Raw genomic sequence first — 12,764 nt, 5'->3', positions numbered from 1 at the left:
TTTTCAATTTTAATTTGGATTCTGCTTTTCTTTTATATGTGGCTTTGCCTATATCCCTGTATAGGGAGGGGGGTATTCATTATAGCTTGGGGAGAGATACAATTGTTAGATATAAAGTACCAATCAGCTCCTGTCATATTTCAAACAAACAGCCTGTAAACTGACAGTTAGGAGAAGATTGGTTGGTACTTTACCTTTCACAATTTTATCTCTCTCCAAGCTTTAATGAATACCCCCCCTTAGTATGGATTCTGGTTTTCTGCTGGTGTGTGTGTGTGAATTTACAGCCGTTTTATCTCCTATGTTTCTGTATTTGTATAGTTTTATATATTATAAGATAGATTGACATGTAATAATAATACTCACTCCCACAGCCCAAACTTTAACAATTAAAAAAAAAAAAAAAGATTTAGGCACCAATTGATGCCTCAACCCCACTGTGGCTCCGCCCACATCACCCACAGCTTCTCCTGCCTCTGCCCTCCCCAAGCGTTCCTGAAACCTATTTTTCTTGAAAAATAACACTGATTATTATTCTGTATTTTTATGGTGCCACAAGTGTTTCGCAGCGCCTTACAAAGTGCATAAATAAGTGAACAAGTAACCAGTGACTATACAATACAATGCAGGACAAGCACAAGGTTTATATACATTGCTGCATTAGCGATCATAACACTCACATAAGTAACAGGGCATAAGCAACCAAGTGATAGGTGGGCAGTGAGGAGTAGATGAAGGTATAAGTAAGGAGAAGCACAAGAGAGTAGAGAGCCCTGCTCGTGAGAGCTTACATTCTAATGGGGAGGGGCAGACAAACAGGCGTGACACAGTGGGGTAGACAGGGAGGAAGGAGCATGTAGCAGCAGGTTTGGATGAAAGCTGGTAGGCTTTGATGAAGTCGTGGGCATTGAGAGCCCGTTTGAAGATTTGTAGAGAGGTGGAGAGTCTGAAGGGGAGAGCAGGAGAGTTCCAGAGGTAGGGAGCAGTATGCTCAAAATTTTGGAGGCGGGTGTGGGAGGAAGTAATCAGTTTGCAGGAGAGGCGGTGTGCATTTGTTGAGCGAAAAGGGCGGACGGGAGTGTGAAGATAGATGAGGTCAGAGATGTAAATGGGAGAGGAGTAAGAACCTTGACTTGGGCTTTGAAGAGGAAGGGGAGCCAGTGGAGGGCTTGTAGGAGAGGGGAGGCAGATGTAGAACGTTTGGAGAGGAAGATGAGACGAGCAGAAGCATTGAGGACAGATTGGAGTGGAAATAGGTGGGAGTCAGGGAGACCAGATAGGAGGAGGTTAAAGTAGTTCAATCTGGAGATGACGAGTGAGTGGATGAGGGTTTTAGTAGCATCCTGGGTGAGAAAAGGTCTGGTCTGATAACCACTTAAAAACAAATTCTGAAATTAAAATGAGTCTCCGGCTCCAAATGTAAGTCACATGTACTTCACCTGCTCTTTGCTCAAACTGTAGACTATGGGGGTCATTCAGACCCGGTCGTTAGCGCCGATGCGCTCGGACCGGGTCGATGGCCCCCCACAGAGCATGCGCACGACGGCGCCATCGCCGTCGTGCGCATGCGTGAGACCCGCTACGACCGACAGTGCCGGTGGTAGCGGGTCTCGATCCAAAGGGGGCGAGCTGTCGATGTTGATTGACAGCTCGCCCCGTTTGGAAGGCGGGCCGGGGGGTGGCAGCCCAAACGGGGGCGTTCCCATGGGAACGCCTACCATTTGGGGGCGGCCCCACTGACATCACTAGTGATGTCAGTGGAGAGCTTCCGGCTCAGACAGAGCCGAAAGCTCTCCGGGGCTTACGACAAGGGAGACCCTACCCTAGGGTCTCGTCGTAAGCCCCGATGGTCGCGATGGTCTTAACCCACAGCCTTACCACCGCAAAGGAGGACGTCTTGAAAATTCATGATGTCCTCCCCTCATTCAGACCGACCGCACGCTCTGTGCGACCGGCTCTGAATGAGGTCCTATATGTGTACTTTACTGGGTTGGTTCCCTTTAGTAGTGACAGGTAGATATCTATTAATACTTTCTGCTGTTAATCTCCACTGAAGAGAATCTAAAAGGGCTATCCCAAATCTGTCCTCTAATTGTGCCCATGGTCATTTCCCCTACTACATCCACATGCCTCTATGCTCTCCTCACTTGTGTTGCTGCTAAGCCCTGGGTGAGTGCAGTGTAAGTAGATCACTCACTAGTGGTAGGGCGCTACAGACACTGCCAATCTGCGTCCAGCAGTACTTCAAGCAGCTGCTTAGGGGTGGTCCAGCCATTTACTAAAGCCAGGGGCAGAACTATGGGAGACAATGGAGGCGCCTGCTGCCGGGCTCCAGCTCTGAAGGGGCACCGCCTCCATTGTCCACAACTTATTCACCGCACTTAGGGCTGTAACTATGTACCCGGAGGGTACCGTCATGGCCGCCCAATACATGGCACCCCTTCCCGGGACCTGAGAAGCCACCATACACTAGTGGGGAGCTCCGTGTCAGACCATCAGCTGTAACATTCATCTATCTATAGCCTGTCTACATGCAAATTGCTACATTACAGTGTCAGCGGCTGTGATGGGGGGCACCAAATTATAACTTGCCTCCGGTGTCTGGGATGAACTTACGCCACTGACTAAAGCCCACTGGTGCCTTCATCAGAAATGATAACCGAACAGCTGTCTGGCAAAGAGCTATGCTGCCTTCCGACTACAGCCGCTGCTCCCTCTCTATCTCTGGTTCCTGGATGCTACAGCCGCTGCATCCTCACTGCCACAGGCTTCCACTGCTGCCACTGCTCCGGCAAGGCAGGGTGAGTACTGTAGCGCCTACCAGTTTCCATGCTCCTTCTCCATCCCCGTGCCCAGCAGCCTAGCCATCCGCTCAGCTGCCACCTCTCTCTCTACGTACAGGCTGAGTAGTCCGCAAGTTAGCGGAAGCATCGGTCACCTTGCGAACCATCGAACCCATACGCACACTAGGGATTGACCTGACCCTGTCGCAGGAGTGCGCAGTACGAAAATATCGTCCGAGTGCGTGCATTCTCTCACTTGCGTTGCTTGCTGAATCAGGCCCCAAATCACTCCCAGCTATATCACTCTGCCCCTTTTTCTAGTGTATGTTTATCCCATACACTGAGGCACATCCCCACCAAAGAAGCACCACACATTGGGCCTGATTCAGAGCCGGACGCTCTGACAGAGCGCTCGCTCTGAATCAGGGCCCACCCTCTGTTTTTTTTGAGCGGCCTCCTGGCCGCTCGCATAGCTGTGGGTGACCACCCACAGCTATAGCGAGCGGCCATGATGATGGTCGCGATGGTCAAGACCATCGCGACCATCGGGCTTGCGACGAGACCCTTGTGGTAGGGTCTCGTTGCAGCAAGCCCAAGAGTGCTTTCGGCTCTAACAGAGCCGAAAGCACTCCCACTGACTTCATGGGAACGCCTCCGTCTGGGCAGCCACGCCCTGTCCCGCCCACCAAAGGGGGCGTGCTGTCACTCAACATCGACAGCACGCCCCCTTTGGTACGAACCCGGAGCGACGGTTTGCCCGTCGCTATCCGGGTCTCGCGCATGCGCACGACGGAGCCTGCTCCGTCGTGCGCATGTGCACTGGGCCACCATCGACCCGCTTGCGAGCGCATAGCGCTTGCGAGCGGTCTGAATCAGGCCCATACTTCCATATAAATACATGAAACATATATTTTTTACCTCAAGGATTTTAGTTTACAGGCTCAAACATATATGGGGGTATTCAATTAGCCTCGTGGCTAATTGCCACGCCGGAGCTATTCAATTGGCGAGGATTTGCCCGCGCGTGAGTCCCCGCAGTCAGACTGAACCTCACCGCTCATGGAGCAGTGAGGTAAAGTCTGTGGAAAAAACACCACATCAGGCTCACGCATGGAGAATAAAAACATTGATTTCGAAGTTTACGTAGAATCAGTGTATTTCCGCGTATGAGTCCCCATTTTTCGGTGTGGGAAAATGGCTACTTAATTAGTCGCGGGGTAAACCCCGTGGCTAATTGACTACTCCCCAAATTGTTACCTTAAAAATTTTTTTTATCCCACTAGGATGGTGTACAGGTACATACATTAATTTCTTTGCAATACCATAAATTATACATTTTTACCTCATAAATTGTAGATACATATCCTTTAGTAAAGGATATACATATATGTCATATATAACATTTGTCAGCCCATGTGCACATATTACCTCAGAATACAGTATGTATTTTTATTAATACTGTAGTTACTTTAACCCTTAACCATGGTTACATTTGCAAGTGGCAGACTTGAGCTGCTGCTAGTAGGCATCTCAGTACATGTCCCAGGAGCTGCGACATTTGCATACTTTCACACAACCGCTGTGTAATGATTGCAGCAGTGATGGCATTTGCATCCATCTCTGAATCAGGCCCTTACTAGGTTAGCTGACAGACATAAAGGGGAACACATATAGCTAGTCGACACACAATGAGGGGAGGAAGGATTTACTGGAGTGCAAATAGCCGGTGGCTTTGGGCTCCAAACTACTGGATTTAGGGCCTGATTCAGAGCCGCTCGTAAGCGGCCGCTCGTCCGCTCCGAGCGATGTTCGCACATCTGCGCATGCGTATGGATTTTAGTACGCATGCGCCAACCAGTCAGTGCGGTCGAAAATCGTGTGCTCGCAAAATAGCTAATGCCTACTAATTTGAGTGACAGGATGAGGCGTTTGTGGGTGGTAACAGGGGAAGGTGCTTGAAAACGGGGAGTGGAGATCCGAACGCAGGCGTGCCAAACGGTCAAAACAGGCGTTTTAAGGGTGTGCATAATTAACAAAGCAGCGTCATTGACCAGGTCACTTGGATGTCTTTTAGCCTGAACTGCTCGCATGATTGCAGTAGGAAAATCCAACCACAAGCACTGCGAGCAGTTCATACGCCTTTCGATGTACTCGATTAATCAAATAAATAGCGGAGATGACGTAGGATGCGAGCGGCCAGGGGCCGTTTTTTCCTAAATAGTGAGCGCATGTTTTGTTCGCTCGTTCAGACATAGAGGCGTCAACAGACCGCAAAGAGCGAGCGCTTAATTTAAATAGCCAGCCTCTTTTTATGAATGAGCGTCCGCAAATAGCGTCCGGCTCTGAATCAGGCCCTTAATACCCAGTAGTTTGGAGGATTAATATGTAAATCTCCATTGATGTGTGGTGGGTTTGAAACCTCTAAATTGGAAGTAGTTTAGCCCAATTATATGCCTAATTTACTGCTTTGCAAAATTGGTCACCCAAGATGGACTATGACATTTTCTAAAATATATTTTGTATATTTATATATATTGCAGTATATGTACGTTCTTTTAATGGGTAGAGTACAGGATCTCGACGGTCAGGATGCCAATGGTCGGAATACCAACAGCGGAATCCTGACAGTCATAATCCCGACAGATTTCTGTAAGTATAAACCTTATCCTAACCCTCCCCCTAACCCACCCCTCCTGCAGTCAGACAGTCAGGATGCCGCTGTCGGTATTAAGACCGTCGGCATCCTGACAGTTGGGATGCTTACTACATCCCCTTTTAATCATGTACCAGTATTGAAAATTGTTACAACACAGTGGCAAACACAGGATTTTGAAAGGGGGGTTTCCAATACTTGGTTACAAAACCAATGGCAAAAAATCTAACCACATACAGGCAGCACTCCTCGGGTACTCAATAATCCAAGCTTGTTAATCCATTACTATACAACGTTTCAGATTAATTTATTACATATTTTGACAAAGCCTTGACGAAATATGTAATAATCACACATACACTGATAAACACTACACACACACACTGACACAGACACACAAACTGCACTGGCAAAGCCTATACACACACATATACTGACAGAAACACACATACATACATACATACATACACACACACTGCACTGGCAAAGCCAATACACACACACACACACACACACACTGACATAGACGCATACATACACACACAGACTGACAAAGCCTATACACACACACAGGCTGACAAAGCGTTTACACATACACACACTGCACTGACAAAGCCTAGAGTCACACACATACACACTGACAAAGCCGGGACACACACACTGAAATACACACTGACACAAACACACCTCTCACTTGACACAAATTCAGTCATATAAATACAGCGCTGGCATGACTTATTAAAGATCGGCTCCCCCCATATGTACTACATTACACCCACCTGCGGGAGAGAGCACCGGTCACTCTCACTAAGGAGGATCCGAATCACGATTTCACAGCCTCCCACAATGCGGTGCCCCCATGGGAATTGGAAACTGCCCGGGAGGAGCTGCGCGCTACTGCTGCAGCTCCCCCTACAGCCAGCTCAGCCAGGTACAGTTGCCGGCTCACACAGATCGCTTTACAAAAATTATATATATATTGCTAAGCTGCGATGTAGTGGCGGGCAGGGGGGGTTTCTAGGTACTCGGAAACCCCCCCTGCGTGCGCGCATGCAACATAACTAAAACTACCATTAAGGGCCGGATTGAATCAGAGGCGAAAAGCCGCGATCGGCGAAAATGTTTCTCCTATTGCCGCTTTTCGCCTGTTAGCGTCTTATCTCCAAATTCAATTCCGGGACCAATTTGCCTAAGTGGAAACTCAATGCACTGAAACAGGCGGAAAAGTTTCTCCAATGGATGTCAGGCAGAAAAAAGTGCAAACTCTCAATTGTGGGGAACTGTTTCAGAACCCTCTGGACACCCCCCAAAGGACAAATCAGCAAAAAAAAAACACCTCAGAGCACCCCAAAAAAAGACATGTCAATTTTGGGCCGAAAATTAAAACAGTGGGGGGACATGGATAAAAAGTAGTGAAATAGGTTTCTTGGGGGGCTGTAAGCATGCAGCAGGAGGATTTTTTAAAAGTGCACAAAGATATGCTAGCACCAGTGGCGGATTCGGGGGAGGGGGGGGATTACCAGGCACGTGCCCCCCCTGTAATTTAGGAGGGTTTTTTTTTTACAGCTGCATGGCCGCAACGAGGACGGGACTGCTCCTGCCAGCCCTCCTCGGGCCATGCAGCTTCCCGATGTGCGCGCCTACTTAAAAGGGGTCTGCTGGATTTGGCTGGGGAGAGGGGACTAAGAGGAGGGGTTGACTGGGGAGTGGAGGACATAAAAGGCTGGGGAGTGGTGGACATAATAGGCTGCGGCTGGCTGGTGAGTGGGGGACATAAAAGGCTGGGGAGTGGGGATGTAGAAGGGGGGCTGCTGGGGCTGGCTGGGGAGATGAAACATAGAAGGCTAGGGCTGGCTGGTGAGTGGAGACATAAAAGGCTGGGGAGTGGGGATGTAGAAAGGGGGCTGCTGGGGCTGGCAGTGGAGTGGGGACATAGAAGGGGGGCTGCTGGGGCTGGCTGGGGAGATGGGACATAGAAGGCTAGGGCTGGCTGGTGAGTGGGGACATAAAAGGCTGGGGAGTGGGGATGTAGAAAGGGGGCTTCTGGGGCTGGTTGGGGAGTGGGGACATAGAAGGGGGGCTGCTGGGGAGATGGGACATAGAAGGCTAGGGCTGGCTGGTGAGTGGGGACATAAAAGGCTGGGGAGTGGGGATGTAGAAGGGGGGCTGCTGGGGCTGGCTGGGGAGTGGGGACATAGAAGGAGAGCTGCTGGGGCTGGCTGGGGAGTGGGGGACATAAAAAGCTAGGGCTGGCTGGGGAGTGGGGGCACAGAAGGGGAGTGGGGGACATAAAAGGCTGGGGAGTGCAGACATAAAAGGCTGGGGAGTGGGGATGTAGAAGGGGGCTGCTGGGGAGTGGATACATAGAAGGGGGGCTGCTGGGGAGTGGGGACATAGAAGGGGGCTGCTGGGGCTGGCTGGGGACACAAAAGGTGGACTGCTGGGGATGGAGACACAGAAGGGAGGCTCCTGGAGCTGGGGACACAGAAGGGGGGCTGGCTGGGGACACAAAGGGGGCTATCTGGGGATAGGGACACAGAAAGAGATCTGGCTGGGGACAAAGAAGGGGAATCACTAGGGATGGGGACACAGAAGGGGAGCTGGCTGGTGCTAGGGACACAGAAGGACGGCTGCTGGTGCTGGCTCTGGACACAGAAGGGGGGCTGCTGGGGGTGGAGATGCAAAAGGGTGGCAGCTGGAGCCACAGGAGGATGAATGCTAGCAATGGGGACACAGAAGGGGAACTGCTGGGGATGGAGGCACAGAAGTGGGGCTGTTGGAGCTAGGGACAGAGACGGGGGGCTGGCTGCAGGGCTGGAGTTACAGAAACACGAAGGGAGGGGTTGCCCTGCATTTATTACACTTTTAACACAATCGGAGCAGCCAAGCAGCTCCACCTCCCTTAGCTCCCCTCTTCCTGAGCAGTGTCATGTCAGGGCAGGCTGATGTGAGCGATACTGCAGAGGCGTTAGTTTGAAGGTAAGCAGTTTGCTGGTGCTGCCTGTGGCGATGTGAGGTGAATATTGAAGGAAGGGTTAGGGTGCTGAGATGGGATGAATAATGAAGGAGGGCGGGGTTGTGCTATGATACAATGAAGGGGGGAGAGTGCATTGAAGTGGGGAAGTGGTGTGAGAGGAAAACATTGATGGGGAAGGGAAGGGGTGCTGTGTCCAGAGCTGCCTACAGACTCTCTCGTCCTGTCACCCACAACATCTGCCCCACATATACTCACCCTATCACCTGCCAGACCTGTCCCCGCACACTCACCCTGTTGCTTACCATACTCATTTGCGCATACCCTGTCATCCACCAGACCTGTATCCAAAGACTCTCTGATCCTGCCAAACATCAGACCTAAGCTGCCCATGGCTTCTGCTACTAACACGTTAGGTCATCGTCTGTGAGGGGGCTGGGGTGTATTTTTTTCTTGTGGGGGCCAATATGAGTGTTTTATTCCTGTGGGGCAAATGTGTTTTATATTTTCCCATGAGAAGCAATGTGTTTTTTTCCCCCCTGGGAGTGCTGTGAGGTGGCAGTGAAGGGGGGAGTGCTGTGTGGTGGGAAGGGGAGTGCTGTGAGGTGGCAGTGAAGGGAGGATTGCTGTATGGTGGGGAGTGCTGTGAGGTGGCAGTGAAGGGGGGAGTGCTGTGTGGTGGGGAGGGGAGTGCTTTGAGGTGACCGTGAAGGGGGATTGCTGTGTGGTGGGGAGTGGAGTGCTGTGAGGTGACAGTGAAGGGGGGATTGCTGTGTGGTGGGGAGTGGAGTGCTGTGAGGTGACAGTGAAGGGGGTAGTGCTGTGTGGTGGGGAGTGCTGTGAGGTGGCAGTGAAGGGGGGAGTGCTGTGTGATGGGGAGTGCTGTGAGGTGGCAGTGAAGGGGGGAGTGATGTGTGGTGGGAAGGGGAGTGCTGTGAGGTGGCAGTGAAGGGGGTAGTGCTGTGTGGTGGGGAGTTTTGTGAGGTGGCAGTAAAGGGGGTAGTGCTGTGTGGTGAGGAGGGGAATGCAGTGAGGTGACCGTGAAGCGGGGATTGCTGTGTGGTGGGGAGTGGAGTGCTGTGAGGTGACAGTGAAGGGGGGATTGCTGTGTGGTGGGGAGTGGAGTGCTGTGAGGTGGCAGTGAAGGGGGGAGTGCTGTGTGGTGGATAATGAAAGGGACAGTGAGTGCTCAGGTGGACAGTGGGTGCTGGTAGGGGGGCAGTGGGGGAGTCAAGGAGTGAGCTGTGAGAGGTCAATATTATATGGACGGAACTGGCAATGAGACAGCTGTGGAGGAGGCAAACAGGGAGATATGGAGGGAGGGGCAATGAGACAAGTATGGAGGGGGCAGTAATATAGATATGGGCAGGAGGAGAGAGAAGGCTAGCAGTTGCAGATTCAGGGGGAGGGATCTAAATTATTTGACACTTTTAAATGCAGGTATTTATTCCCCATCTCTTTTCCAGACAGGTCTGAAACTTTCCAAGATTTAGACAACTACCAAAGGAGCTTAGTACACCAACTGGCAGGAAGGACATAAATTGTCTTGGCCTCGGTTATTGTATGCCCTCAATGTAATGAAAATGAGGACATGGCTCGTGGGTATGGCATTCCCTGTGAGGCCACGTCCTTGCTATGAGGATACACCCACTTCTCCAGGAACTTGCGTGCAAAACAACACCCACCACCCACCTTCCCCTACCGTGGTGCCCCCCTGTCAGTTTGTTCTGGATCCGCCCCTGGCTAGCATCCATTTTCAAGTACCCCACATTTGACTGGACTGTTTATTTTCCACAAAAAATACTAATTTCTATCATTCTTCACCACTTTTACAAATATGCTTCTAGAAAGTTTTTAACACAAAGTACTTTTATTAGGGCTAATAGTAGACATCTGTAATGATCGCCAGTGTCAGTGCGTCATATTTTGGGGTACAGACTGATTCCCCCAATCTATGCAGTACTTACCGTCTGTTAGGTATTCGCCTATTTGCGTTTTATGCCTGTTCTGTAATTGAATAGGACGAATCACGGGGACGCACATGCCGCAAATTCGCGTCTCAAACAGGCGAATGCTGCGGAAAGTACAATAGGCGAAAAGTGTCCGACTTTTCGCCTCTAATTGAGTCCGGCCCTAAATATTATTTCTATTTTAAAAGGCCAATCCTGATTGGCTGCCAGGCTATTAAGTAGGAGGACTCACTGGAGATTTATTCATATCATTGTGAAAGAGCAGTATATTCTGTCCATTGGGGTTATTTTTTATACACCATATGGATAACCTTCTTTGAATTGGATTATACACACACACACACACACACACATATATATATCAGTGTGTTTGTATATGTATATATAAAATTGACACTGGGCACACTGCAAATATATATACATATATATACAATCACATTATTTAGTAGACAGGTAGCAGGTCCAAATAACCTGAATAAGAAGGGAGAAGGGGGAAAACAGTGATGGGGGAGGGGTTAGGAGGGGTTCTAGTGTAATGACAGACCACATGAAAGTGAGGAGGGATCAGCGGGGGGGAACTTGAGTGAGGGGGGGCACGATCGGAGGTGGGGGGCGCAGATCCTTGAGTACTGCTGACCAGACTGGAGAGAGAGAGACTGTGCTGCAAAAGCAGCACTGAACTTCTCCCTCTCAGCCGTTGCCAGTGACAGGTAACCCTTATCCCGGGCTGACAGGGGCAGCACAGCAGGCAGATGGTGGTGAAGTAGGAGGACACTAGCGGCCAGTGACTGCCTATTTATCGTTCACTTGGGGGGAAAGTTCCCCCTACACTAGAATGATCAGATGGTGAAAATCAAACGTGTGATTTTCAGAAACAGGTTGGAACGCCCGTTTCCTGCTGTTTTACAGCACGTGGGAGCAAACGGCTGATTATCGTTTGCTCCTACACGCTAGACGATTATCATTCCAACCAGCCAACTAGTTGTCCTGGTGTGTGGACAGCTTTATTCTGTGGTTCAGAGTTTGATTGTGCATCCTCATAGTAGATCTCAGAGCCTCTTTACCCTACACTGTTCATCACCTTATGAGACTTCATCAAGAGTTGTCTCAATGCCCAGTACATTATTGAAATAGGATCATATAATCACCAATGATTGTCCACAGATTGGAGTATTTTTCAAAAGAATAGCAGAAAAATTCCCACCTCTATATAGGTGTGTTTGCAATTTGAGCCCGTCCAATGTAATGACGGAGGAAAGCATCTAACACCTGGTAACTTTACCACTTGCACTGTGATCCAAGTTGTGACTCTACAAGCTCTAGGAAAAAGTGTTGAGCACGAGTACCCTGAATACTTACACTGGCATTTCATGTACTTAGGTGTACGACTAAGTAAAAAGGCAAAAGACTGAGGGCCTGATTCATAGAAGGACACAATGGCGATTTTTACGCAGATCGAGCGATTGTTAGCTATTGCGCATGCATATAAGCCGTAATGCGCACGCACTGCGATTGTTTTGCGATTCCACAGGCACAGAAAACCCATTTGCAAAGTGAGTAACATGAGTCAGCGTTTGGGGGAGGTAACGAGGGGTGGTTACAAAAACGCAGTTTAAATGCCGTTACATGGGTGTGCATAAATTAGCCCTTGCGATCTTTTACACAGCACGAGAGCTCTCTGTGTGTCAGGAGAGCTGCCAAGTCTGCGCTGCTGGTCATGTCTTCCTCAAGGACAAGATGGCCGCACGATGTGCATCAATGTTACCGATATTTACGCAAGTAAACGACATCGTACACATATGAGAAAGCAGCAATGGGCGCCCTTATGCTCGGGTAAGCTTTGGAACTATTAGCATATTTTGCAGTTGCGTTCCGTGCAAAATTGCAGCTCGATCGCATTAACGTCCATCTCTGAATCAGGCTGAGTTCCGATATGAGTGACTTGCTCCATGCCCTGTATTGTTATGCTTAATCTCCATCTTTATACCAATTGTTTTACGACAAAAGTACTAATGTAGTGTGCCTGGTTGTTTGTAGCTATGATGCGAATAAGACACAAAATTCAGGAAAAAAATAAAAGGAACACTACCTGTGGTGGACAAGCACAAAAACGTTAGGTGAATGAAGAGACCTCTGTACTGTTTATTTATACACTAAAGGGGGCAACACTTGCTTACCTGTGGCACTTGTTCCTGTGTGCCTGATGGCACTTGTAATTTATAAGTGCCAGCACACAACCATGGGATGTAAGTGTATGCTGGTCCTTGTACTGCCATAAGCGCTTGTACTATATTTTAACTGTATTACCCTGGCACTCTCTTACTATGGGTACTAGGAGAGGCCCAGTGCTTCACTGCAAGCTTCTACTAAAATATAACATGGAC

General features: G+C 49.6%; 1 protein-coding gene across 1 annotated transcript in view; it reads right to left on the bottom strand.

Moving 5' to 3' along the window:
- The window catches only part of F5 (coagulation factor V), a 143,758-nt gene that overhangs the window by 26,642 nt on the left and 104,352 nt on the right, over nt 1-12,764 (bottom strand). The window lies entirely within an intron of this gene.

The sequence above is a fragment of the Taudactylus pleione genome, unplaced genomic scaffold (genome assembly GCF_031769625.1).
Source record: "Taudactylus pleione unplaced genomic scaffold, aTauple2 ptg000374l, whole genome shotgun sequence".
In the NCBI taxonomy this organism is placed as follows: Eukaryota; Metazoa; Chordata; class Amphibia; order Anura; family Myobatrachidae; genus Taudactylus; species Taudactylus pleione.
The sequence above is the reverse complement of the archived record's forward strand: the minus strand, read 5'-3'. Positions and strand labels throughout refer to the sequence as shown.